This window comes from Xiphophorus hellerii, chromosome 2 (genome assembly GCF_003331165.1).
Source record: "Xiphophorus hellerii strain 12219 chromosome 2, Xiphophorus_hellerii-4.1, whole genome shotgun sequence".
Lineage (NCBI taxonomy): Eukaryota > Metazoa > Chordata > Actinopteri > Cyprinodontiformes > Poeciliidae > Xiphophorus > Xiphophorus hellerii.
The window spans coordinates 25,824,801-25,852,717 of NC_045673.1; the positions used below are offsets into that span (position 1 = coordinate 25,824,801).

General features: G+C 39.9%; 1 protein-coding gene across 1 annotated transcript in view; it reads right to left on the reverse strand.

Moving 5' to 3' along the window:
* pparab (peroxisome proliferator-activated receptor alpha b) overlaps window positions 1–27,917 on the reverse strand; it is a 74,444-nt gene that overhangs the window by 26,522 nt on the left and 20,005 nt on the right. The window contains exons 4-5 of the mRNA XM_032590469.1: window positions 25,121–25,220; window positions 11,676–12,271 (exon numbers count right to left, since the gene is read on the reverse strand). The gene's annotated coding sequence lies outside the window, so the exon portion shown is untranslated. The remainder of the gene's footprint in view (window positions 1–11,675; window positions 12,272–25,120; window positions 25,221–27,917) is intronic.

Genomic DNA, 27,917 nt, shown 5'->3' on the forward strand with positions numbered 1-27,917 from the left:
AAATGTTTAGGTTTTACAAAAAGAGTAGAGATTTAATAAACCTCAAATTGTGTTTGAAATACTTTTCAACGAGCTTTTGATGACTGAAATGTTCCCAGTCTCTAAAAAATGTTTCATTTACCACTATTTAACTAACTCAAATCAAATCCCTTCTCTTTTGACTAAGTGGAGATATTACAAACAATAGAAAACTTGTTTGGGGCGCAAACGTCTCAAGGTCATGGCAGAGAAATTTTATACCAGCCGATGCCTGGCCTTGCTATGTGCAATTACTAGCAGTAAGATTACAGAACAATCCTGCTACAAATCTACCCTCATTAACACTTTCCCCTAGTTTAATATCAAAATAAGTACCTACTTAAAAACTGAGAAATTGTGAAAGTGAAGAAAAAAAATTATTTTCTTCCAAGAAAACAGTTTGGGTTGAAGAGATGCACTCGTGTAATTTAGCCAGCGCAGCTAGCAGGAATCTTGGGCCCCATGACAAAAAATTAAAGTGGGCCCCCCCTTCGCAGCTGTTGTTACTATTTCTTGAGTCTATCTGACCCATCAAAAGAGACACAATTTTAAAGGATTGCAACTGCCTTGCTTTCTTTGGTCCAATACTGATAACTAGCACAATATTTACTGCTAGTGAATTTAAATGCAACAGTACGCATACAGTATGCAAGTAGGTTGCTTAATTTTTTAATTAGTTTTAGCGTCTCTCTCCCCACCAGCAACAGTCATAGGCAACATGCAAAATATACATAAAGCAATCCAGACTTCTCAAAAATGATATGCATTTTGTTCAAGCAGCAGAAATATAACTTTAACAAAAAAAGTATGTTTTCTCTATATTTGTTAAAAGTTGTCAGCATGTTATGTAGGACTATCTGGACTGACAGGAGGCTATTTTTTAAATGATCTTTTTATAAAGATAATAATATCTGTCAGTAATAAATATATTTTTGTTGTTGTGTAATTGTAAAAAGAGCAGAAAGACAGAAAAAAAAATCCACATAGCCTCTCTGGAATGATGCTAACTAGGTTGTCATTGAACAGAGCGTTGCTCACCTTTTTCACTGGGACAGGGGGGAGCAAGAGGGAGTTATGCTGGTATCAGAGCTGCTGCTCACTGACTCACCTGTTGTTAAGTGGAATAAAAAGTACAGGGACAAGTTAAACATATGAATATGTTGGTAGATTTGTTCCTTCATTCATTAAATGAATGGAGGCAAACAGTAGTCTGTAGCTAAGCTAACTATGCTAAATGGATGATAATCTCACACAGTCTACCCACCTCTCAGAGAAAAACTGGGTTACAAATTGAGGATAGAGAACGTTGCTCTTCTCTCTGTTTTTTTTTTTGAAAACCTGACTTTATCATTTTTCTTAGCAGCATAGAAACAGCCACACTGGCTCTTGTCTCCTACTGACTGCTGCTGAACACCGTCACGTCACGCGCGCTGAGCAGGAACGAACCATTTTGTGCAGATCCGGGGGGGAGTTCAGGGCAAATATAGACGTGTGCTCTTTGGTCTGGGATGGGAAAATTATATTTGACTGCTAAAAAAAAATATTTTAAAAACATGATATTAATATTAATTTTGTTATTAACAGGGCCCTCGATATTTTTCTATTTCTAGAACCACCCCCCCCCCCCCACCTCAAAAAAAAAATTTCCAGGGGTCCTTGGAATTGTCCTAACTTTCCAGCTCCCGGGCAGCTAGCATAGCAACCACATGTTTGATTGAGGAAATAGGGACAAAATGCAAACAAATGTGTGCAAAAACAGCAAATACAACATTTCCTAGTAAACCTTATGAACAGGTACTAGAAAACCTGTTACTTTTTTTTCCTAAAATGTAGGGTTTTTTTAGATAAAAAAAGTCTGCAGTAGATAAGACAAAAAAAAGTAAGAGTAAATTGTGCCAAAAAAAGAAGACATTTTTAGATGAATTGCAGAAATTTTCTGAGTTTCAAAGGTCGAGCACTTTCAAATTTTGATGAAAATATACTCCTTTTTTCTCCCCTCCCCATCTACAATTACCCTAATACGTCGTCATAAGTTTAAGCTAGTTAAAATGTCCTTAAAAATTAGCTTTCCCACGAGACACGTTTTTCTAATTCTTAAAACTAACATGGCTGTCGCTGCTATTTATTACAACAATAAAAACTCCATACTTGACTCCAGTTTTCTCCCCTGCTCTTTGCAGATGTTTGACCAGATGTTCAGTTTAAAAAAAAAAAAAAAAGAAAACTCCCAACATTTTAGTTCTGAGCCAAGTGCCGTCTGCCTTTTGCAACTTTTTATTTATATATTTTTTTTCCCAACTCATTTCCAAATCAGTCCGGAGGACCAAGCAGACCACCATTACAAAAAGTCCCAAAGTTCATCCAAGTTATAAACGTCCGAGTGAAGAAATCACTGCGAGCTTTATCACTTGACAGATGTGGGGCTAAAGTAACAAGACTGGAAGGAAGAATTGCACATATGTCACAAAACTGACATTTCAACTCCTATTACCTTTAAACCAACACATTTCAGCTGTAAAAAATATTTAAGTTGAAGAGATGAAACGCAGCAATAAAAAAAAAAGACAATGACACAACAATAAGTCAATGACTTCAGGAGGGTTTTGGGTGACAAAACAGGTAAAAAAAAAAAAAGAGAAAGAAACAGGGGCTCCTAAATTTCACAAACCAGTAAGGAATTTCCTGCACCGCTGAACAACAACAGAGTACGAAGTGGCCTGATTGGTCCGATCTCTAAAACAAAGACAAGAACAACATGAAGCAGAGAGAGAGATTTGTCCTCTCAAAGACAGCTGTGTGTATCTTGTTTCATTTTCCAGCGTGATGCTGGAGCACCGAGTTCCCCCTCTCGGGCTGCCAAACCGGCCCACGTGTTCGCGGAGAGGCATGCAGCACACGGGCTTGGTGACGGAAAAGCACTAATTTGCCACCCAGCTAAGTTCACAGAGTACAACAAAAGACCCAAATGTTCCTGCACACTAAAAAAAGAAAAAGAAAAAAAAAAGGGGCTCGAAACAGAAGCTGCCATTAGCGTGTTCTTTCACGAAGCGGCTGCAGGCCAAAGGGACAAATCTGCTGACTCAACTAGAAAGCAGAACTCACATTTCAGATCAGAAACGTAATTTCACTCAATCGCTGGTCTGCGTTTTATAACGTCATTGTCAAAGTTAAATTATTGATGCGTTACAAACTTATGCACATTTGTGACTTTCTTATCACGGACTAGAATGGGTTAGAATGCGTTAGACCAACACAAAGTGGTGCAAAAAATTTTTTGAGGTGGAGGAAAATAGACGGGTTAGGTTTTTATGGATAAAAATCTGAAATGTGTGGCATGCATTTGTGTCCAGCATCCCTGGGCTTGCAAAAGAATGATGTTGATATGTCACAGCGGGCCTGGTGTCCTTGGGAGGTTTTTCTCCTAGTAGCCACATAAAAATTGTCAACTTAAAGGACTCAAATTGTACATTCCAAAAAATAAGAGTTTAAAGAGAATTAAACTTTTGTCCTCAAAAACGCAAAAGAAATTAGTAATTTTTTTTATTAGACTGCTTGACAATAAACTAAATATACATTTTAAATAATCAGAAAAGGTGTTTGATTTTTGCCGAAAACAGCAACTTTTGTAAATCATTGTGTATCAACAACATATGACAAGACAAACTAATGTGCGTAGAAAAAAAAAAAGACAGAAAATTTCTAACATTTTCTGAGTCTACTGTTCTCAACTGTCTTGGTGTAAAAGGGCCAAACAAAAACCATTCGGCGGAGTTCAAATTCAATTCGATTCAAAAATACTTAAATTATCCAAAAGGGAAATTAAATTTTGCCCTAACTCATACCAAGCATCTTTAGAGAGCTGTTGTGGATGTTTGATGTTGTGGGGCAGTAACGTATCTCCAGTAGCAGTCAGATTTGCAACGACTTTAAAGAAGCCTCTGACTGAAGAATGTTGCTGTCTGACAGTCTTATTCCTGTCATAGCAACGGCTCAATTTGCCCCAAAATGTCCGTCAATTTCCCATCCGTTTCCATTTTGGATAAACTGTTTGCCACAAACTTAAGCCATTTTTCAACAGAGTCCGGTTTTGTGGAAGACATGAAAGGCAGCATCAGAAACAAATAAACCAAAAAAATAAAAAAAGCTCTCTATTATTTTCTATAAAACAATCAACATGAGCCATTTATTGTCACGGCCGATGCTGCTGAATGCGGTACTCTTGTCTTTGTTTTTGAATCGGTTCTGTTCAGGAGAATCATTATATCTGATCAAAAAAAGTCCAGCAATCTGTCCTACATTGAGTGTCAAAGGTAAAACGTGACGTGCGTCAATTGAGGAAGAACTTCCTCTTAGTAGCATCTGCAGCTCCTTCAGAGTTACCATCAACATTTGCAACATTTGCTTCTCTCATTGAATGGCCTACTGTTACGAGGTTCTGATAAGAGTTGATATGTATTATTTAAAAAAAAAGTGCCACAGATCAAGCTAGGACAGTTTCCACAGATTAACTAATTCAGTGGGCTATGTACTATATGCAACAAATGTGGGTGCTACATTATCGGGGGCGCCAAAACGATGGTGGAAAAATTATTTCTAGTCAGTATTTTCCGTATTTAACAGCTTTTTTGGGGAGGGTGGGAATATAATGCAACCACATACTGTACATCTCAAAAAGTACATAATTGCTCCCCTGAACTGATTCCCACTCAACTATTACACCAGTAAAAGCAAAACCCGTTTGAAAATGTAGCTTACATACTGCATCCCTTCCTGATTATTAACCCAGACAATCTCCTGTTCAGAGCTGCTTACTGTAAGTCTGGCTGCAGGGCCACAATCCTGTCCAAGTCAGAGGGACTTTACCATGAGGAAGGCTCAGAGGGGGGTTGGGCCGGCCGGGGCGGGTCAGACGAAGGTCAAAGCTGGCCGATGTCGGGTACGAGTTGGAAAACAAAAGGATCAGAGAGGTGAGCACAAGCAGCCCCGGGGTGTTTTGGTAAGAGAGAAAATGTTCTCTGCTTCTGTGTGTTAGCACAGGTTCAGAGTGTGTACACACCTCTGGTGAAAAGACTGAATTTATTTTTTAAGTAAAAGCGGCGCCTCTTTGAACTACTAAAATATACAAAACAAATAGACTTGACTATGGTGTTTCTGACATTTGCTCATTTGCATCTTTAAAAAAAAAAAGAAAAGAAAAGATCCAGGTCTTGCTAACATCTCCAAATGTCGCTGGAGGGGTCGGATCAAACCCGAATTAAAGTTTGATTCACAGTCCCGAAAGTAAAAGTTCGTTACTAAGACAACAATAAATAGCGCCGCAGGATCATCACACCCACAGTGAAGCAAGGCGGTGGCAGCATCATGATCTGAGGCTACTGTTACTTTGAGACTTATCTTTTATGTTACACTTTATCAAACAACAGTTAACGTATGCAATGTCTAGTCGTTGACATTTTTGGCAGTATGTTTCTGTCTCGCACATTCTAATTTGCAATCCTCCTTTGTCTATTTTTCAGAAGACAGAAAAAAATAAAATAAAATATATATATATATATATACATATACAGTATATATATATATATATATATATATATTTAATCAAAATTTGGTAGCAGAAAAAAAAATGTCGTCACCTTCCTATAATAATGACGTCATTTCTGCCAAAAGTGACTTTGGCAGAAAATCAGTTTGGGCAAAAAAACAAAAAACAAAAACGACTTATGCCATTAATTTAGGAAGGTGACGATATCCAAATGTTTATTTTCAAAGAGGATCCGATCGGTTTCATGTAGTTCAACCAGAGTTTCCACAATTTCTCACATTTATTCAACTCAACTCTAAAGAAAGAAGCTGGTGTCTCCATGAAATGAATATTATGAACCACGTCCATCTGAGACTTCTTTGTAACTAAAATTAATCAAATCAACCAATATGTTCAGTTAAACTGGACTGGATACATTTCCCATTAAAAAGTCAATTATGAAAATATTCATCTTTTTTTTTTTTTTTTAAATGTTGCATCGTAAAGACCTGAATTTTTTGTCCACTTTAGAGCCCTTGTAGAAGGAGAAGATGATGATTAATGAAGATCGTTCTGTGTGTGCCGTCCATGGAAGTGCGATCAAACTCATCCTAATCTAATCTATTCCAGGCATGTGGGCGTGGCTTCAACAAGTCCTCAGACCTCGTCTTTGCACTTACTCTTCGCATCAACAAAAGCTTCCAGCGTTAAAACCTCAATCAACAAAAAATAACAGGAATTTCTGCTGCCGTCACTCATTCTGCTCACGTTTCTGCAACCGGGACAGATGGTGAGCCCTCGAATGTGTTCGCCCGGGGTGGAGAACCTGAAAGTCCAGTTTGAGGAGCCCGGCTGGGGCAGCTGTGCTTTATACCGTGTTCTCATCTACACTCTCCCTGGGCCGCGTACAGGGGCAGAGCTGAATACCTGTCTGAAGGCAAAGCTGCCGAGGAATATTCGGCAGAAGCTGCTGAAGAAGAAAAACGCGACGACGGTCGCCGTAGGGTGAAAATAACGAGGCAGTAACGTCTGAGCAGTGTTTTGAGACTACGTGCTCACATTTTTCTTTTCTTCTGGTTATTTGGGAGATCAAATAAATTCATTATTTTCAACAGAGGTGTAAAGTTAAAAAAACAAAACAAAAGAGAGACCTTTTTCTTTTTTCACATCAGTGTGACGTTTGTCCTGCAGAATTCAACAAGACACAAATTTGAGGGGAAAATTGTATGGTCACCCCTCAGGTCACATATTATTTTTATATTTACCATTAGCCACTTAAACTTCAGGATGAAAATCTCTTAAACCAGTTATTGCCATGAAGTGTTTCCCATTTTCACGACCTCCATGAACTTTATGCCACATCACGCGTTTCCAACTCATCCTGTTCGTACAACTTCAACGTAACAATATGTAGCACAATCAGAAACTGAAGACTTTGCTGTTTGTGATTCTCAAACCAGTCGTCAACTGGAAGGAGATGAAGGTGAGTGACAGACTGAGACAATCGTCTTAACGGTTAGCATTAGCTTAAACGAACTGTTTTCTGTGTTTAGCGTTTCAACATTCGCATCTGAAAATCATTTTATTTGTTTAGCGGTTTAGCGTTAGCTTTCGCTGATTGTTTTAAGCACTTAGATTCTACTAAATGCTTTATGTGTTTAGCGGTTTAGCGTTAGCTTCCGCAAATTGTTTTACGTATTTAGGGCCATTAGCGTTAGCTTCTGCTAATGGTTGTGCGAGTTACGTGATTTTTAGCATTAGCAGAGTATTCTACTGTAATAGATATTGGCAGTTTTAGTGCCAAAAATAAATTTCCCTCGACGACCATGTCGGCCATATTGAATGTTTTAGAGGCTAACTGTATTTTCTTCTTTTTCTTTTCAAAAAAAAAGCAAGCTCCTGGGAACCCAGATAGTTTCTTGTATCTACACGTGAAAGAATTTGTTGAAATATTCAATTATCCGCTGTACTTTAAAAAAAAATTTTTTTTTAAAGGAACTTTAGATTCAACTTTCTAGCATGAAGTTCAGGAGCCAAAGCTGACGGCTGTTTGAAACTTTACTTGGCAAAACCCAGTAACTCCACATCCTCATGATACCGCCACCATTTCTCGGTGACCAGGATGTCACGCGACTAAGAACCATACGCTACGGTTCGGTTTCGTCCAATCACAACACTTCCTCCTTCTCTCCAGGTTCTGGGAGACATTACACAAGCCTGTGTGTTTTCTTTGGAAGAAAAGGCTTCTGTATTGCAACCTCACCCCTTCACCTAGACATATGCAGCAGACAGGAGAGTGTTGTGTCACGGAGAACCCAATCCACCTCCTACAGCAGTGCCTCATGACAACCTCCCTAAAAGCTTTTTTGCAAGATTGCTTTGGAAGTTTATGTAATGTCGCTGTTGTCCAACTTTTCTCTCCGGTTATTGTGCCATCATGGTATATAAATAATGCTCTGCAGGCCGGTAGGGAGTGATTGTGAAAGCCAGATGGATTCCCAGCGGGCTTTTTTTTTGTCATAAAGCATCGATGTAAAAGTCAAGTCGGCGACTGAGCCGCTTCCTTCTGTGATAAAAAATAAAAAAGAGCAGCCAACGATTGCGCTGCAGCTCCGACCTTCATGTGCGAACAATCAGCATCCAAGAGGAGCCTGAAGAGAGGTATGAATAAAAAAAAAATTTTAAAAAAAGGGAGCGTGATCACACCAAACTACTGCACTTTTTCTAATAAAGGCTCAGATATGGCGAGTTAAATGGTAAACTGTGTAGCGGTGTCACAATTTTCTGCCACAAGGGCCAAAATCACAGACTTATAAGACTTTTTTTTTTTTTTTGGATTAAATAGAATAATTCGTGAGAAATGGCTTTCGTCAAATACGAAAGAAAAACCCTACAACCGCTAAAATCTCACGCCATCTCAGATTGGTTCAACTTTTTGTGAAAAAGAAAGTTACGTTCAGTGTCTTCTTCAGGCGAGGGTTAGTGTACTGCTTTCTCAAAGGGCTTCGATCGTTTTGACAATTATTCCCTCTGGTTTTGGAAGCTTCTGAGAGGATTTTTCTGCTCTTACTAGATTAGTCGTTATGATGCGTAACCATGGCAAGTGTTTTTTTTTTTTTGTTTTTTTTTAATGCAGCTCATTAACATCCCTAATACTCAAATTATACCTGAATTACGACCCTAAACCCAAGAGGATACATTCATTTCATTTAGATGTGTTTGATTCCTTTGGGTGTCTAAACTACGACTTTAGCTAAAGGAAGCTGCACTAACTCAGAATAAAGAGTTTCAACGGAAGTCACAATGTTGAAAATAAATCAGAAGGTGCTTTGACAAAGTATTTTTGGCAAACAGTTTAATTCATCAATCTTCTTTTTTGAACTATTTCACATTTTTAAAAAAAACAAACTTGATAGCACAAAGACGTCGTCCAACATGACGATGCTGAATCTAAACTAGTCAGACTTTAGTAAAATAAAAGGAGAACCTTTTTTTAGCTTATGCCTGCTACTATTTATAGTCCAGGGCTCTGAATTGATACTGTTAGGACACACGGTAAAGCCTGATGGTTGCTTAGACACAAAACAACAGCCCAAAAAAAAACACAAATATTTTTTTTTAAAAATCACAAAAGTGTGAACAAAAGAAAATCTTTCAAAACTGCCAGTAAAACTTCTAGGAAACAAAAAGTATACAAGTTTCACGTCTCACCTTCTGCCGTAACGCCACCTACTCGGTTATCACTGGTTAGTTAAAAATAAACAGGATTTGACCTTGGTACTTGATCGGGGCTTGGTTCGGAGATTCTGTCACATTTCCAGTACGTGTAAACGTGTTTGTTTTAATAACAGCAGAGAACAGAAAGGAAGAAAAAAATAAAAAAACCAACCAATAAATGACGCCACCTCTTTAATAGATGACACAAGTCCAAATGGATTTCTAACAACGCTCAGTTTTAGACAAGGCGATCTTTGAAACGCAGGCCGACACAACATGGAGTCTGACTTTAAGACTAAGCAAACCTCACGGGACTAAATGTAAAGAGCATTTTTGATTTCTGAGTTGAAGCTGATCTACCGTCTTATTTCTAAGTATATTTCAGTATTTAGTTCGTCTATTTGTTACATTTCATGTAAGTTTTGCGACTTCATTTTTACTTGGACCCTTCTGTCATTTTCCACTTTATGTGAAATGTAATCATAAATTGAACAGAATTTTATATCCCGTCTCTGTACTATTTGTTTGTTCTACTTACTGATCGCCGTTTACATGTTTGCTTCTTCGCTACTAGCCTGCGGAGAACCGGCTGTGCAACATTCGATTCTATGAAAGGTGGTAAGCTAATTATGTTTATTATGTTTAATCTGGACGTCAGGGTGAAAAGCATTGTCGGAGCTTTTTTTTTTTTCTTCTTCTTCTTGAAAACGGGGCATGGGTATAGAAAAAACATATTAATATTCAATTTATTGGCAAAATGTCTCTCTAATAACTTCCATTCGATCTAAAAATTGAATTGCGGCTGGTCGCAATTGAAAAAGTATACGGACTTTCTCCCTCCACTTATCGTGCATTAATGCAGCACTCTGTAAACAAACAGCTTCTTCAGAAATTAGTTTTGTTTTTCTTCTCGTTTGTCCCACTTGTTGGCAGTGCTCAAACCTGTACGCGACTGCTTGTTTGGGACCAACACAAGAAGGGTTTTCCTTCCACTTAACTTTACAGCACAGCACAGGGTGTCAGAAACTGTCTGGTGGACCACTGTCAAGGCAGCACTGCTTTCAGCGAATAAAAATTATAACATAGAAGAAAAAAAACCCCCCGTAACATTTCTGCAATAAAAATCTGTTTGTTGTTACTCTCCAGCAGTACTGCATTTTTCTGAGACATTTAGTTTTTTGGGGTTTTTTTTTTTCTATGGTGGAAAATAGCAAATAATCCCCTGAAATCTATTTTTGTGTTTAATGAATATGTTCGAACGTACACGCAGCTGCATGTGCGTTTGTAATTCAGTCCTTTGAAGGACTGAATTAGAGAAAGTACTTTTTTTTTTTTTTTTTTTTTAAGATGTGCAAATGTATTGCAATGCACCTGAACGTGTCAGAGATGAACACGAGTGACTTAAGAGAGAAAGCTGGGTCGGTCTTAGGGTTATGAAGGCGTTGCCAACCAGAAGCTACACATTATTATTATTTCCAAGGATTTTATTTTATTTTTTTTGACTAGTCATCGCTTGTCACTGTTCGTCAGGACCAAAAGTGGAAAAACAGACATTAAGGTGGTAAAAAGTAAACACAGAAATGTCGAAAACGTGAGTAGGCGTGCAAAAACAACAACAACAAAAAAAACAACAACAAAATTTCCACGTGCCGTTACCTAAACATCAACTTTAGTGAAGCACAGATCAATCTTTTTCAAGGTAAACGCCACTTTTGTTCCCCCCCCCCCCCCCCAAAAGGAAATAAAGTCAAACCAAACAAAACCAGCATGTGAGCTGATTTTCTCGAAACTAAAACAAACAAAACAAAAAGTGCATCAAAGTACAAGCTGATTATAGACAGAAAACTAAAGAACTCCGAGCTTTGGATCAAGAGAAACAACATTTTCAAACCTTAATTGCCAATTAAGGCTGATGGAGGAACAGAAATGGCGCCTTTTGTTTTCCTGTCCAGTTTACAGGAGTTTTCTCTGCTATATGAATGTGTGAATTTAAACAGCGTTTTGGTTCCTCTTACTTCATTGCAACAGTTAGTTGCTCTGTTTTTAACAGACATCCACAGACTGTTGAGCAGAGCAACAACAAGCCTGTAAACGGTGTTTGCGGTGATTGTTTGGCTCTATAGCGAGAGTGTCGTGCCTATTGATGAGCAAGCTGCGCAGGCGTACTGAGCAGAACCTGTTTAGCCAGCCTAGAGCTGCGAAATTAATGCCATTTGCTTTCAGGTTCCTGCAGCAGCAGGGATTTTTTTTTTGGTTTGTTTTTTATTTGGCAAAGTGCAGAAGTCAGAGCCGGACGAACTTGCAAGTCGATCGGTGCATTTGTTTGGTGTGCAACCAAAAAAAAATCACTAAGTTGATGGAAGCGTCTTAGCTCCTGCAGGAGGAGGGCGGACTGATTGGATAAAATGTGGATTTGTACCTTAGAGCGGACAGCGCGGTCCAACGCTGCCATCATCCCCTGGGTTGGAAAACCTCGCTAGGCTCACGCGGGGTCGTTGAGTGGAGAAGTAGAAGAAGAAGAAGAAGAAGAAGAAGAAGAGGACGAGGGAGGTGAAGGGGGCGGGGGAGGCCACTGTCCCTGACGCCGATCACGTCCCACGTTTTCTCCCCGCTGTGCCGCCGCCGCCGCCTCTCCTGTCAAAGACCCCCCAACACATCCACGCGCAGCAGAGACATGGTGCTCCCACCCCGCCGGAAGTGGCGTCACGAGTGACGGCGCGGCAGGGAAAGACGAGAAAACACACACACACACACACACACACCCCTCCGTCGACACACCTACAGTTTCAGCGAATGGGAGGAGAGCAGCTGCTTCCTTCGTGAAGGACGCCCCCTAACCACGAAGACGAGCCACTGACGAACCCGCCGCTCGCTGCGGGGAGCGGCGGGTTCACTGCTCAGCAAGGAGGGTTGCACAACAGCGGGCGTTTGACCAGCTGCAGAAAGGAGCCATGAACACTTTAGAGCGCAGGCAGAGAGAGAGAGAAGCCTCCATGTCCGACTGCGTGAATTTGTCTGGAGGAAGATGAAGCCGGAAGTCAGTTGGCCAAAAAAAAAAAACACCAAACAACCACCCCTAAACAAAACAACAAAAAAAAAACCCACTAAAGAACCAACTAAATAAAGATGTAATTTAAAATCCAAGTTTTAGCAGCTTAAAAACTTTTTTGTCGCTTTTTTTGATTGAGTAATTGGATGAAATTATCCACAACAAATGAGTCCAAAACAACCTTTTCTTTTCTTTTTTTTGTCATTAGGTTGGATGTGCTTCTTTTCACATTCCCAGCGCCATCAGCCTACAGACACAAACTTAGAGAAAATTAAGGATTTTAATAGCAATTTCTACAAATATAAACATTCATTAGAAGAAAATATATTGCAATATTTTTGGGGTATTCTCTCTCTCTCTTTTTTTTTTTAAGAAAAACGAAATAAAGTGATGGTTGACACGTAATAACACATTTTTTTTACAGTAGATATTTATCAGCTACATTATTAGCTACATTTTTTTTTTCTTCCAAAAGATTATGTAACATTTGTGGCCCTGAACAGGTTTTATGTAGCTGGACAGAGGGGCCGCGGACCCCTGCGCGCCTTTCAGCGGTCAGTTTGAATTTATTCTCCTCTCGGGGATAAATTCGGCAGGTTGGTTTAGGTTTCAGCTACAGACGGAGCAAAAAGGACACATTATGCAACCTAAAACCGATCTTCTAGTGGTGGGCTGTCTTTCCTTTCCTCTCTTTGAACAAACGTCAGAAAACTCGGGCCTCTAACCTGCAGAGCCGTAGAAATGTTGAAATGGCTCCAGTGAAGTCACTTTTCCAGATGCCTTTGGCAGGACACTGTGATTGATTCATGTGTTGAGATGATCAGTCTGCAGGTCTGCTGTTCTTGTGTAAAAAAAAAAAAAATCTGGACAAAGTCATAGCCGGAGAGCTAATTCCTCTCCACTCTGGCAGCAGAGCCAGATTATGAGGACTTCCAGTCAAACTGTTGCAATGAGCTGCCTCCTAATGAAGCGGCCCTGATTTCTCAACTCAGACCAGATGCTGACAGCGCAGCCCCGCCTGTCAGTCTGTCCGGCCGTGTGTCCTCACTGCGTCCCCTCTCTGAGCTCCATGCTCTGTGTTGTGGCTGCTGGCCTGACGTTTGGCACGAAGCCATCGGACTGACGGTTCAGAGTGAACGCAGAGAATCTGCTCTTAAACCTGCAGTATGTAACTTATATTAACGTTATGTACATACATACAGTATATTATATATATATATATATATAACATATTATATATTTATTAAAGCTGCCACTAAGTCAGCACAGTGTATATTATGAGACGCATCATCTGGGAAAAAAAATCTATCTCTTCTGCCTTCCTCTGTGGTTCTACTGCCATCTGCAGAAATACACAGCTCAGTCAGAAACAACCAATCAGAGCAAGGGGGAGGGCCTTAACACTGTCAATCACCGTTGTGCATGTATTTCTCCCTTGCCGCTACATTACAGCTACTTTGCCACACTGGACACCCCGTAGCTACTCAGGCCAGTTTTTTTTCTTTCAGAAATAGTCTTTGAAAATAGCTCAATATAAGTTTGAGGAATTATTATTATTATTATTATTAGTTAGCATGTCCACTGACGATGGCGGATAAAGTTTCCTGTAGCGGTATGCCGTTTCTCCACCATTACCACACGTTTCAGCGCGTACATAAGCATGCTTGGCAGCACTAAGACCCTTCCTCCGTCTCTTATTGGCTGTTTTCTGACTGACTACATATGAACTCTGTGACCTTTGAGATGCATCTGAGGTCGCCTCAGGAGGTCGCCTTACTCTTCAGTCTCTGTCTGCATCGATCATTTCCTCGTCTGCAGCCCAGAATCTGTTTATGAGTTTAACACCCCATATGCAAACTTTCAGTCGTTACGTCCAACTTCTGTCTGGTTATTGGTTTTCTTCTTTTTGTCTCGACGTCTGTTGTTTGTTTTATTGCGTCTCTGCTGCCACTCACCTGTTTATTCGTCCTCCTCCTGCACCGTGTTCGTCTCTCTGTTGGTTTATCACCGGGTTAAATTCTCTCCTTGGTTATCAAATCTGTAGCAGCCAGAAGGTTTTCCCCGCCCGTCTGGTTTTCTGTTTCAGGATCAATAAATGTCATACATGCCGTCCGTTGGTCGACTTCCTTGCTCGTTGAGCCCTTCCCTGAGCTTATCCAAACCAACCAGGCATAGCATTATGACCAGACATGACCAGATGACTGGGTCAGAGTAGCTCCAAAACTGCAAGTCTTGTTCTGCATCGAAAGTTTTGGAATGTAGGGCATCTAAATGCCATCTTTCCTGAACATGTGTAGTTCTCCAAAATTGTCATTTTTGGAGAAATTTTGGAATTAAAGTTCACTTAGCTTAAAAGACCCTTTTAAAGCAAAGTAAAAAAAAATAACCTCACATCATGGCAGTCATTTAAATTTCTGACTTTTTGGGAGCAAGTGTCAGTCTAAAAAAAGTACTTTCAAGACTGTTATATTTCTTTTGTTTGGATTTATTCATATTATATATATATATATATATATATATATATATATATATATATATATATATATATATATATATATATATATATATATATATATATGTATATATTTGGTGGACTATGATTTGTCAATAATTTTCAATCCTGAACCATTTGCAGAGGAATGCATTTTGCTAAGCTAAGCCACTGAATCATAACTGTTACACATGTAAAAACGAATCAGAAAATCCCACCAAAGCTCAAGAAACGTACAATTGTTCTATCACAATCTGTTTATATTTTGTAAAGTGAACAAATGAAGGTGATGTGGTGCGAAGGACACAACACAGCATTTCACACAATGTTCAATTCAAATTCAAAAAACACTCTATTAACCTTAACGGAAAATGAAACGTTGTAACTTACATTACACAACTTTCCTAAATGAACTGACGAAGATGCTAATGCTGCTGATAGGGTCTCCTGTAGCAGTCTGTTTCACAACGGTGCCTCTGACTGAACACACTGTTGTGTAATACGGTGATTTTCGAAGAGGTTTTGGGTGAAAATCTGATGCTTCTCTCGGGTTCTGTCGCAGATTATACCTTTTAACCCCAAAAAGATAACTTTCAGACATGCTGAGGTTTTTTTTTGTTGGTTTGTTTTGTTTTGTTTTAAAACACTTTGAACTACTTTTTGTCATCCAGTTCACTTCATTTTTGAGGTGCATGTTTGCCGCACAGAAGGAAAAATAAACAGGAGAATGAACAAACGAAAGACTTCCAAAACTCTGGAGGGAGACGGAGTTTTATAACTGAAACGTTACAGAGAGTTTGTGGCCGGTTTCGATTATCAGTCAGGCATCAACACGTTCACGCTGCGTGAATAATTTCCCCAGCCGGTGGATGTTTGTCAGTTTTGGAGCGAATCGCCACACGGCGTCCTTTCTGAAAAGTGAAACGTGATTAGCATCTGTTGGCGTTTGTATTTTAGCGCTCTTCCAAACCGTTCCCGTAGTTTCTGCCCCCGAGGGGAGCGCTGCTGTTTACCTTACGATCCTCCTCAAGATTACTTGAAGGATGAATTGAAATAAAGCCAGAATAAGATCAAGCTGGGAGATGAACAGCGTCATCTGGTTTCAATCTCTCACTTCAGTTCACTAAAAGGAGGGATGTTTTTTTTTTAAACACTTGTTCTGTCTCCTTCTGCACTCAAAGACCTTCTTCTTCTTCTTCTTTTGCCAGCGATTAAATATTTTGCAACATCATCAGGGGGAATAAACGTCTCAGTTGTGCTCCATCTCAGGGTTCGCCGTGCGTTTCCAGGCAGTGTTTGAGCTCATGACGAGCGGCGAGCCGGTGCGACCTGCGAACAGGGTCTCCTGTTAGCCCGGTCGATGATGATGATGATGATGATTTCAATCATTTCTCACTCACAAATGAAGAAACTGTGCGTCTCTTCCCAGCGGTCGTACCTCAGGAATTCAGCCTCTTCAGTAAATCCCTTTCAATAAGTTTTGATTTGCAATCCTGCAGACGATTTTAAAGATTTATGAAAAAATATTCTATTCTTCTGGTTAATATTTCTCCATTCCAACTTTTTTTTTTTTCTGGATGTGCTCAGGTGCTTGAATGTGGTAGCAGCAAAGCAAAGGTTAAACAACATGTCTAAAGCGTTAAAGTATTGTTTTTTTTGTTGTTTTTGTACGGATCACATGTATTTGTAAGACACCATACATCACATGCAGCTGAAAGGACGTCAAGATGGCGTCTTCTCGGACATTATGGAACATTTGAAAAAATTGAATTTCATTAAAAACAGCGAACTGTAAGGAATATGAAACTCCCCGTTTTTGTTGCCAAGCATGTTCAATAATTGTTGCGGAAACAAAAGTCTATTCAACATTATGGTTTCTCTGTCGCATTTTCACGAGCAAACTATTCCATAAATAACAATACAAAGTACAGTGAAACATAGCATGAAACTCATCCTCAACCATGTTAATAAAAAGTAAATTAAAAACTCACGTAGACGTTTACCTGAACTTAACTGAGCACACAGATCTTTGTCTATTTTTAATTTTTTTTTTTTTACATTGTAAAAATATTTATTCCGGTTACACTTTATTTGACGGAGTGTCCAGAAGACTGACACAGCACCTGTCATGAACATGAACGAGTCTTTATGAATGTCTGTGACTGTTGTCGGGAAGTGTCACTCGGTAAGTAATGACACTTTTAAAGAAAAGTTGCTCTAAAAGTTGCTTTAAAAGTCCATTAAAAGTGCCAACTTTGCATTATTTTGTAAATAATGACACTTTGACGCAAATTTGGCACTTCTAGTGAACTTTCAATGCAACTTTTAGAGCAACTTTGCATTAAAAGTGTCATTACTTACCGAATGACCCTTCCTGACAACAGTCATAAAGACTCTTTCAGGTGCTATGTCATGTTTATGACAGCGTCATGTCCGCCAAATAAAGTGCTACCTTTATTTCTAACTTCATAAATATCTCGGTTTGAAACTCATCCTGATTTACTGTACGTTCTCAGGTTGGATTTTCTTGCACTTTTCCTGCCACCGCTGAACAGAAAACAGGCTTTAGTGTCCTGCAAAAAGGGAAATGATCAGCCATCAGGCATAAAGATTTACATAAGAAAAGTTCTTAAAGTGGTAAAAACAATATTTATAACATAAACAATGATAACAATGTAACAAGGTGGCCTTTTGCGGCTGGATTTTAGAGTGAGGATGAAATTCACAGTAAGTGACTTTTGCAGTTTTACGTTGGAAAACGCCAGTCAGGAAATGTGATTCTCAACTGCGTGACAAAGAAAGTGCCAAGTGTCAAGAAAGAGTTACGACTCTTAACGCACGGTAGCAGAGATATTAGCTGCACTGCATCGAGCGCCTCCGTTTTCTCAATCGTTGCAGCGCATGGAAAAACATCAAGACTTGTGAGGATACGGCTTGTTGCACCACTCCTGCCGAGGGCAGACAGTCCGCATGCAGTAATAATCTCTGGTCAAGACCGACTGTCTGGACAGCAGCTGCTTTCATAATTAAGGGAGACCTCAGAGAGCTTTCCACATCCAGATGATATAGGGACAGCTGCACCCCTCCACCCTCTCCATCCACTCGGCTTGCTTGCAACACATCTCTGCCTGAGCTGAACCTGAGAGCAATCAGGCAAAAAAATAAAAATTCTGGAGAATCAGCATATGAGAAGAAGTCATGATTGGTTTTGAAAGGAGAGATCGCCGAACTTCAGGGATTTTCCAGAAACTGCCGCAGCAGACTGACTCACACCAAGGCGCTCTGGGTTTCTCTGATTCCTGCTGAATGCACCAGTTAAAAACAAAAAAGTGCAAAAAAAAAAAAAAATTAAATAAAGACAGTGGACGGCTGTCAATGTGTCAACTGTTTGGACATCTACTGTCCTAATCCTTCAATTATTTTGAGCATGTGGGGGGTCACTGCAGGTCACGGTGTGAACCGGGTTCAGCAGAGACGCTTCTGCTGCCCCCTGGTGGTGCCAAGGATACCGACTGCTTAAGTTGACCCTTTTGAGTACTTTTTCCAACAAACAAGACCTTTATTAATAATCAAGAAGGAAACCCAATGACTGACATGTCGCTCAAATAACAACAAAAGTAAATTGAGTATTATTATTTTTTTGGTTATCACATTTCATAGGGATAAGAAAATTTGCATATTTGAACAAATCACAGCATTAAAGAGTCTAAAATCTTATAATTACAGAAAATGCCCCACTTTTGTTCTAGTTTCTAGTGCAAATACCTTAGTGGACTTAAAATAAGACAAACTTGACGTACAAGTGAATCTTCAGCAAGATATAGGAGCTTGTTTCAAATCATTAATTCCTTAAAAAGTGCAAGTTCCACTGGTAGGTTATTTTATTTATAACAATCTGCTTAACTTAACCACTTAGCTAATTTTACACACAGTATTAAGAATATGTAAGAAATGCAAATAAATAATACTTTTTTTCTAAATAAGACAACTCAACATTTCATTGCCTAACATGCACTAACAGAGCATTCTTTTAGTGTATGATTCATCATTTATAGCAAAGGATGCATCTGCAGCTAAAAATAATAAATATTTAAATAAACCCTTTCTGCTTCACTTAACACCAGTACAGTGTAGGCCTGATCTTTTTTTTTTTTAATTATTAAAAATGATTAATAAATGGACAGCGAAAGGTGCTTCATAGGAGAATTTTACAGAATTGAGGTGAAGCAAAAACTATGAACGCTTGAGGCATTCTGGGTAGAAATCATTTGCTGACAAAATAAAGTGCAAAATGTATAGATTCTTTGCACAGCTTTGGCTTAATTACTGCTCCAACAGTGTTGCTTTTCCAGCAAATAGCCAATTAATTGATTACTAATTAGTAATGAATCGTTTATCATGACAAATAATCGTTTCGTCACGATAAATCAGATTGTTTCATTCCTATATTCATTTAAGATTTAAAAAAAAAAACTCTATGGGTGACCTTAACTGATTATCCACTAGGTGGTGCTCTTGCCATGTGTACGGAAGTGAACCAGTCTTGGAAGGTGATGATGGCACTGAAGTTATACTTTGCATATATTAACCGGTTCGTATAAATGCACTCGGTGTTTTTAACTGGCATGTCGTTGTGGCCGAACGTTTCTGGGAGCAGCGTGTCAAACCGCGCTCGTCTCTCTCTGCTCTGCTGGTTTATTTCGACCTGCCCACACACAGGCTTCAGTCCTATCCACTTACATTCAATCAATAGCACTTCTCTGTTTCTACAGCTCTGACATCATAGAGGCGTTCAAGAAGAAGAAGAAAGAAGAAAGAAGAAGCAGCACTGCTGTGGAGATTACTCTCTTCGATTTCCAGGCAGAAAGAAAAACCCTGGTCTCATTATTAAATTGTGACTCATGTATTTCATATTGAGTATCGAGTGCATTTCATTAGTTCCTCGCCGTACGAAGAGGGGAAGAGAAAAAAGGAGAAGAAGAAGAGCACATCCCAAGGTGGACTTCTCGAAGCGACGAGGCAGGAGAGGAGGTCATGGATGGAGGATGGCCTTTAGAGATGCAGCCCCAGAGGCAGGATGCACACAGAGTCTTTGTTTCACACGGTTTCAGCGGCTCGGCTCCCTCCGCTCTATCGCCGTGGCTCAGGCTCAAATCGATTCAATATGGTCGCTGGTGGGTTGGTGATGAGGGGCGGGAGGAGGACAGCTCTACGGAGGGTGCAGCACTCACACACCCAGGACCGGTCTAGACACAAAAGCAGAATCCAAACTTCACGCTCCGCTAGCGGCGGTGTGGTGTTAAATAAATCCTCTCGTTGCATCAGATGCTTAAGGAGATTGTGCAACTTTCTCAGCTTGTACAAATGAGCTCAAAGGGAAGGAGGATTTTTTTTTTTTTTAAATGTTAAAAGTGTATTTTTAAGTGTTTATCTCTGACCCACAGGTTATTTGAGCGATAAGTGAAGGAAGACGGGGTGAACGAGGGCTCAACCTTGATACGAGATACGGGGCTGCGCTCTCAGACGGTGAGGCAGGTGTGATGCCAAACTTGGCCCAACACCGTCTGGCAGCCGCCTCGCTATCTATGCATGCGAGAGAGAGAGTGTGTATTTATGTGAGGCACTGGCCAGAGGGACAACGAACACTGTAACCCTCATCTGCTGTCATATGAATCACGCTGGAGCCCGGGAGGTGAGACTGGGCCGAGGCTAATGTTTCCATCTGCTCTGCTGGAACGTTTTAGGACACGACTTGGCTGCTGCCTCGTGTCTGAACTGGATCGGGGTCGTATCCTGACTTACCCCCACATCTTCTCAACAGTTTTATACAGGTCAGGGTGTTTTAAAGTGAGGCTGTGTTAAAAGATTTCCACCTAAGTTGTGATAACCTACCTTCATTTACTACAAATCCAGATCCAGTAGTTCTGGAGGCTGAAGCTAATGGCCAAGATGAAAGCAGACTTCCACTGGACCGAATAATGTCGTAAAGCAAACACGATTTTACAAAGTTTTTAACCACCATTACATTTGCAGTAGGTGGTTATTTACAAGGAATGGTGGGAATTTATCACTGACAGGAAATTGAAGTTGGAGGCGGTGCGCCACTAATGATCTTCCTATGTAGAAAAAAAAATGCAATGAGAGCGAAACACTTGACGCATTTGCCATTACATATTAAAAAAATTTAATGAAAGCAACTTACAACGCAATTAAATTCCCTCTGCTGAAACCACAACGTCTTCGCTTTTTCTGATGTAAATAATATCAGAAACGTCTTGTACTAAGGATAATGTACTAAGGGTAACGCATGTGAAGCGTTTCCAGTCCAAGTTACTGTTTTACAGAAAAGGCAAAGCAGTGTAAAACTAAATAAAATAGCCTTCCTTATACAACATTACCTGCATTTACATATTTTCACTGTTTCTGTAACCAGAAACACAAACTGTTTTGTTTCTGGGTTTAGCTAACAGCAGTGCCGGGTGGCACGTTAAGAGCAGGTGAAAAGAGACAAAGAGCGTTTGCTACACGACTTCCCGCTACAACGCAAAGTCTTTACAAAAAAGATCCAACACTTACCCTTCTTCATACCATAAATTTACTCTGAGCAGACCAGACGTTTTAGACGTCTCAGTGTTTGTTTGACACAGGAAGATCATCAGTGGCGCACCGACTCCAACTGACATTAGCTGCCCAATGCAATGTGAAAAGGCTTAAAAGGTTTAAAAATAAATTTTCACATGATGTCTTCTCTGATTAACCGTTACCTCTTTAAGCTAGTTGTTAACTTCAGGCTGCAGGTTAACATAGTGAACCGTGTATAACATGTTCATAGTATGTGTTTAAGGTTCGGTTTCAACGTTAACGTTATGTTTAGGGCTTAGGACGAGAGAGCAAATTTGTTTCATTATAAAGGCTGAAAATGAACTAAGAACTGGATGGACACTTGTTCAGCTAATCTAGATTTATATCAAATTAAGAAGAAATTAGGAAGTTACCTCGCCTAAAAACCCTGAACTTAACCTTCAGGCAAGGTACTTTTATTTGCATAGCACAATTTCAACATTAATTCAAAGTGCTTAAACATTATATCGACATGGCAAAGTAGGTGGAAAACGATGACGGGTTAAACACAGACCAGAGTATACGACGTTCCAGTTATTATTGATCAAAGGCAGCTCTAAACAAAATCGTTTTTAGCCTTGATTTAAAGAGAACTCGGTGTTTCATCAGTTTTCCGGTAGTTTATTCCAGATTAGTGGAACATTTAAGGAATGTTATGGATGATGCATGACAAGAGGAGCTTTAATGTCAGCAGTAGTTTAGAAATCCATCTTGTACACACTTGTCCATGTAGGGTCACATGAGATCTGTTGCCACTGGGCGAGAGAGGTGCAACTATGCACAAACACCCACACTCGAACCTAAGTTCAATTTAGAGAGACTAACTAACCTAAGAGTCCCTGCCTAGATTTGAACTCAGGACATTTTTGCTGCAAAGCTACAGTGCCATCAACTGCTCCACCGTGTAGCCCTAGCTTAAAAATCATTACCAGCAACACACAACATTGAATGTTAAATTAAATAAGCACACAGAGCAACTGAGATTTATTATCTATTTTCTTTTTATTTTGGATCGTAACAAAAAGTTGAAAAAAAAAAAAAATCTCTAACCTGCCGCTACTATTGCACTGCTGACAATCAAAAGCTGCTCTCCAAGAAAAGGCGGCTCAGTGACTCAAACTGGTTGGATTTGTTGGTTTCTGTATGGTGTAGGATTGCTGCCCTTCGGGGAAGGCAGTAGGTTGTATAGTTATCTCCTGATTGGGCAAAATCACTACCCCGAAACCACACAACCTACTACCTCACCCCGTACGAACATCAGAAAAGGCCCTACGTGTTTGCCACAGAACTCAGTGATTTCTAACAAACGTGTGTTCTTTCAGCAACAGGAAACCGACATCCTCATACGGTCTTTTTGTGACGCTCTGATTTCTATATTTCACATATCACAAAAGTAGTGGTGAAGGAACAGTTTTACACACTGCAGAGGAAGACAAAAGGTAAAATTGCAACGGTTGTCTAAAACAAGAGCTTAAACTTGAGAGCAAAACCACCAAAAGTTACTACAAACCGTTTGCAACTAAGGTTCAAATTCCGCGTCCCGGTTAGATCCTGTGTCCAGTCTGTCCGTAAGCTGGTCATTTCCGGCGCTGAGCCGGTTTCAGAGTTCTCCGGCGCTGGTGTCTGACGACATTACAGCCACTTCAGGAAAGACAGTAAGTTGTATAGTTATCTGACAGAAAGGGTGTGACCCCTAAAACTATACAACCTACTACCTCACCCCAAAGGACAGTCTTGATGTAAAAAAAAAAAACAACAAAAAAACAAACAAAAATAAAAAGACAAAAAAAAAAAACACAGCTTTCTCTCTTTCGCTCTGCTCCCGCCTGAGTTCATGCCTGTAATCCGCTTCGACACACCTCGCTGAATGCAAAGCAGCAGTTATGATTCACAGAAACACAAACACGCGCGGCGCTCTCCTCTGGGACGCCGCGCTGTGAAAGGAGCCTGTGTGTGGAGAGCACAATGTGACAACTGGGTCTTGGAGTTCATGGCTCAGGCCTGAAGGGGAATTCAAATGATCAGACTGGGGCACCCATTTCCCAAACAAATTGCATGGGCAAAGATATTTTCACATTCAAATGCAGCCTGTAGGTAACTTGTATGCTGCAGGCGTAATTGGAACTAATAGGTTTAACCCCAAAAGTATGACAATGTGCTGCTACATTTAATCAGCATTACCTCCTGATTGTCCCACTTTGAGTTTCCGTATGAAAAGTCGGTGGAGCTGATTTAAATCACAATTAAATCAAATCAACACAAGATGATTGAGAATGTTTGCTGTCATGTCGCAAACACAAACCTCAATGGACTGATGACGTTTTGTGTGATAGATCGACATAAAGTGGCGTGTAATTAAGGAAAATTAAGGAGATTAATTCATGATTTTTACAAATAAAAAACCTAGTGGTGTGATTTTAGCATGACTTTACTCCAATACTTCTTAAAATGTTCTTTTTAAAAGTCACTTAAGTCCATTTAAATATTTACCAAATGAACAATTATTAGTTTGTAATTTGATTGTGAACAGATATTTTATTAGCTTGTTAATTTCTTAATTGCTCACGTTGCTGTGTTTGCAATTTTAGTCGTTTTGTTTAATTGAAGCAGGTCCGTCTTGTAAATGAGATTTTGGATCTCAATGAGACGACCTGTAGAAACAAAGGTAAAAAAAAAACACAAACATTTAAATAAAACTATAAGAAGTGCTGTTTGTACACAAGCCACATGTGGAAAAAAAAGCTCTGGTTTGATGAGAACAAAACTGAACGTTTTCCACTGTAAAACACGGCAGTGGGGGTATCATGCTGCGGGCGAGCCAGTTCTCCAGCAAGAACAGGCCTAAGGGAGAGTCGTGCACAGCTGTGAAGTAAAACCTCAGTCCAGGTTGGATGGAGAGCAATTTTGAAGTCTTGTCACAGATTCTCATATGGTTCTAGGTCTGGCCTTTGACTAGGCCATTCACATGAATATGCAATAATGGAAATCATTCCGTTGTAGTTCCATCTATCGTAGCACCAACTTTGACCAACTTCCTCGTCGTTGCTGAAGAAAAGTGTCCCCACAGCATCATGGTGCCACTGCCATGTTTCACAGTGGGGATGGTGAGGTCGGGGAGACGTGTAGGATTAATTTACCGCTTTGGATACAAAAATAAGCTCACTACTGGGTTCACCTGACCACAGGACAACGTTTTCACGGCGCCCCCTGCAGGGCAGTTGGCAAACTGCAAACAACGATGGCTGCATTTACGCCGAGATTAAATCACACACACGTGTGGGCTCCATTTATATACTAAGTGGCACTAATTGGTGGCGCTGAATTGTATTTAAGAGTATCACAGAAAACGGGGTTCAACGCAAATGCACACCACACTTTTCAGATTTTTATTTGTAAAGAAAACCAAGAGTCATGCATCTTTCTTTGTATCATTTCAGTTTGTGAATTTAAAGTTTGTGTTCGCAACACGGCGAAAGGTGTGAACGTTCAGGAGGTGCGAACACGTCTGCGAGGCGTTGTCGGAGCGGCGCAACATGCACAATGATCTGTAGGGTTTCTTGTTTCCTGAGCTGTTTTTCTTTGTTTCCAAGACAAGAAGAGCGTGAACATTACTGAGAGCGGCTGAGCCCAACAAAACGCTCATCCCGGTCCACATGTGTGGAGCACAGGGCCACAGCTGCTGCTCTCTGTTAATGCTTCTCACCTGCTCCGTAACATGCAGCGAGGAGCGCCGACGGGGGCGAACGGGGTCGGCTGGCCTCCCGCCCCGTCACGGTGTCAGTAGCACATCAGGTAGTCTTCACCTAAAAAAATTAATAAAAAAAAAAAAGAGGGAAGAAAAACCCAAGAGGGAAAAAATTTGTTACTTCTGTAACAAAGGAAAAGGCGAAATATTTCAACATGATGACTTTTAGATTTGACGTCTGTGAGATCAATTACAAACACCCCAGAGGTTGTCAGCTCATACATGGGGGTCGAGTGGGGGAAGTGTGATTTGTTTTTTTCTTTCTGTCTTTCTTAGGAGTGAACATACTTTTCAACTTTCCTCGTAGCCCGATTGATTTTAATTTTTTATTCTTTTGTGGTAAGCCAGATCAGGCATGGCCGATATCTTATATGCTGCTTGACAAACACCACGGCATTCTCCGTGTTTACTCTCCGCACAAACACACCGCCGAACGAAAAGTCACGCGAGGGCGGCCTCGGCCGGCACGTACTCCTGGAGAACTAGTACCTATATGCGAGGGAACAAACGTACAGCACAGCACGTTTACGGAACGGTATGTCTTGAGCCGAGAGGCCCCATTGTGTCTGCTCAGTGGCGAGCCTGAGCCTCCCTGCATTATTTAACGGTGCCTTACTTACACCATAGCATTGTGGATTGTAAGTATGCACAAGCACAGACCCGTAGAGACACAAAAGGAGAGTGCTGACACTCTGCAGATGGAGATAAGCTGACAGGAGACGAATGGAAACACAAGAGTACGCGCACACTTAAAAGTAAATCAACATGAGACGGGGATCCGTTTCAAGATCTTGCTGCTAATTCACGATATGTGTTGATCTACTAACTATAGTGTAAATAGAAGAGCTGATAGTTTAAGGAGGTAAGATGCAAATGTCATTTAGACTGTAACAAGCGCAGCACACTGCACAATAAGTGCGTTACGCGGCCACGCCCTGCTTCTTCGCTTCTATCAGTTGCACATCCCAGATGATCTGCACCTGACTCACCCTGCGGTTACAACAAGCACCAAAATGGAGCTGGAAGATGCTAGACAAAAGCTAGAAGCAGGAGGAGTTACGCCGCTTAATCAAATTAAGCTCTACAATTGAAAGCAGTAAACGTTTATTTAACATAGTATGCATGGCTTACTTTGGCCCTCTAATTAAAGTTAATCAGTCGGGTCAGATCGGGTTCGGCTGGATGTTTTAGGCCCAATCTAAACTCTAACTAGAATTCTTGCTTGGTTTTCTATGTGCTGTATGTATTGAAGGCTTATTGTTATTGGCTCTGGCCATAAATCTAAACTCTAAATCTACTTTGAAAATTTAATTTAAAAAAGTAAAAAAAAAAAGAATTGGCATAGTTTTTCTGAAAAAGTTTTTAGAACCTGCCGATGTCCTGCTTCAGTAGATGCAACAAGAATCATCTGTTGGCCGGAATATGTCAATTATTAGCTTGAGCGGCTAAATAAAAAAAAATCCAATATCGGCTCCAATCAGTGAATAGACCGTACTAGAGCTGCACGATATATTCAATTGAAATCATCATCGCAATATCAGCATGTGTAATATTCCAAAGTAATAAATTCATAAAATGCATCCCAACAAGATTTATGACCAGTTGAACTCCTCATCGTTGTCCATTCCAGACAGAAAATGTAGGTTTACAACAACCTATATCATTCCTGAAATATCTAAAAACAAATTTGCAAATTCATGTTTTTCTAATATCATGAAGAGTCACGCCATGTTGCGTTCTTCAGAGTGGATGCTGTCACTGAGGTAGCTACTTTCAGTGTCGGTAATTATTGCAAGATGTCATTGCTATATTCTTTGCTTTATTTCTTAGTAAAATAATAATCAAAATGCATTTTGACCCGTTCTTGATTGACTCAGTGTTTCACCTTAGGTAAGACTTATTTATTTCCTTAACAATAATTTTTCCTGGATGCTAAAGTTAATGGCAAGTCCAAAAGGGGCCAAGACCATAGTTGACTTTCGACCAACTTAAAACAACTCTGATCTATAGTATGAAACATTAGTTCAAACAGATGGCACTTTGTGCACCTTTATGGTTTTATAAAATCTTTATAGTTTTATAAAATCTTTATAGTTTTATAAAGGTGCACCACTAAACATTGGACATTGCAATTTTTGGGCTGATTGCTGTATACGACCTTTAAAAAGTCTTACCTGCCGATTCCGATTTTGGCCAGTACCAACTTTTTCTGTCTGAAAAGTTGCTAAATATAGAAAGAAGTTTCTGAGTTGTTAACTGCAAACATCAGTCAACCCTCTCTCACAGCAAAGCAAAAACAGGTCAGTGGTGGATTTTTAGATTTTTGCCAAATTAGATAAGATTGGTGGATAAGATCGATTTCACATTTAGTTATCGGCTGATCACCAATCTCTCAAGATTAAGGGAATCTTAGCTAATTTATCACCTGGTGCACCTCTACTTATTTACAATCATAACTGCGCTTATTTTTACAGGAAATTGAAGTAGGAGACAGTGTATTGCCAATGAACTTCCAGTGTGAAAACATCTACGGAAGACTGAACATGCAACAGTTTGTGGTCCAAGTAATTACCTAATGTAAAAGCATTGCAGGGTAAAAAAAGGTAAAAATTATACAATTTACGTATACTGTTTACCCCACTGTTAAATCAGACAATTACTTAAACTAAAAACATGTTACAAGTAAAATCATTGTTGATGCACTACTTCCTGTCTTCATTTCCTGTGCAAATAATCATCAACACTGCAAACGTGA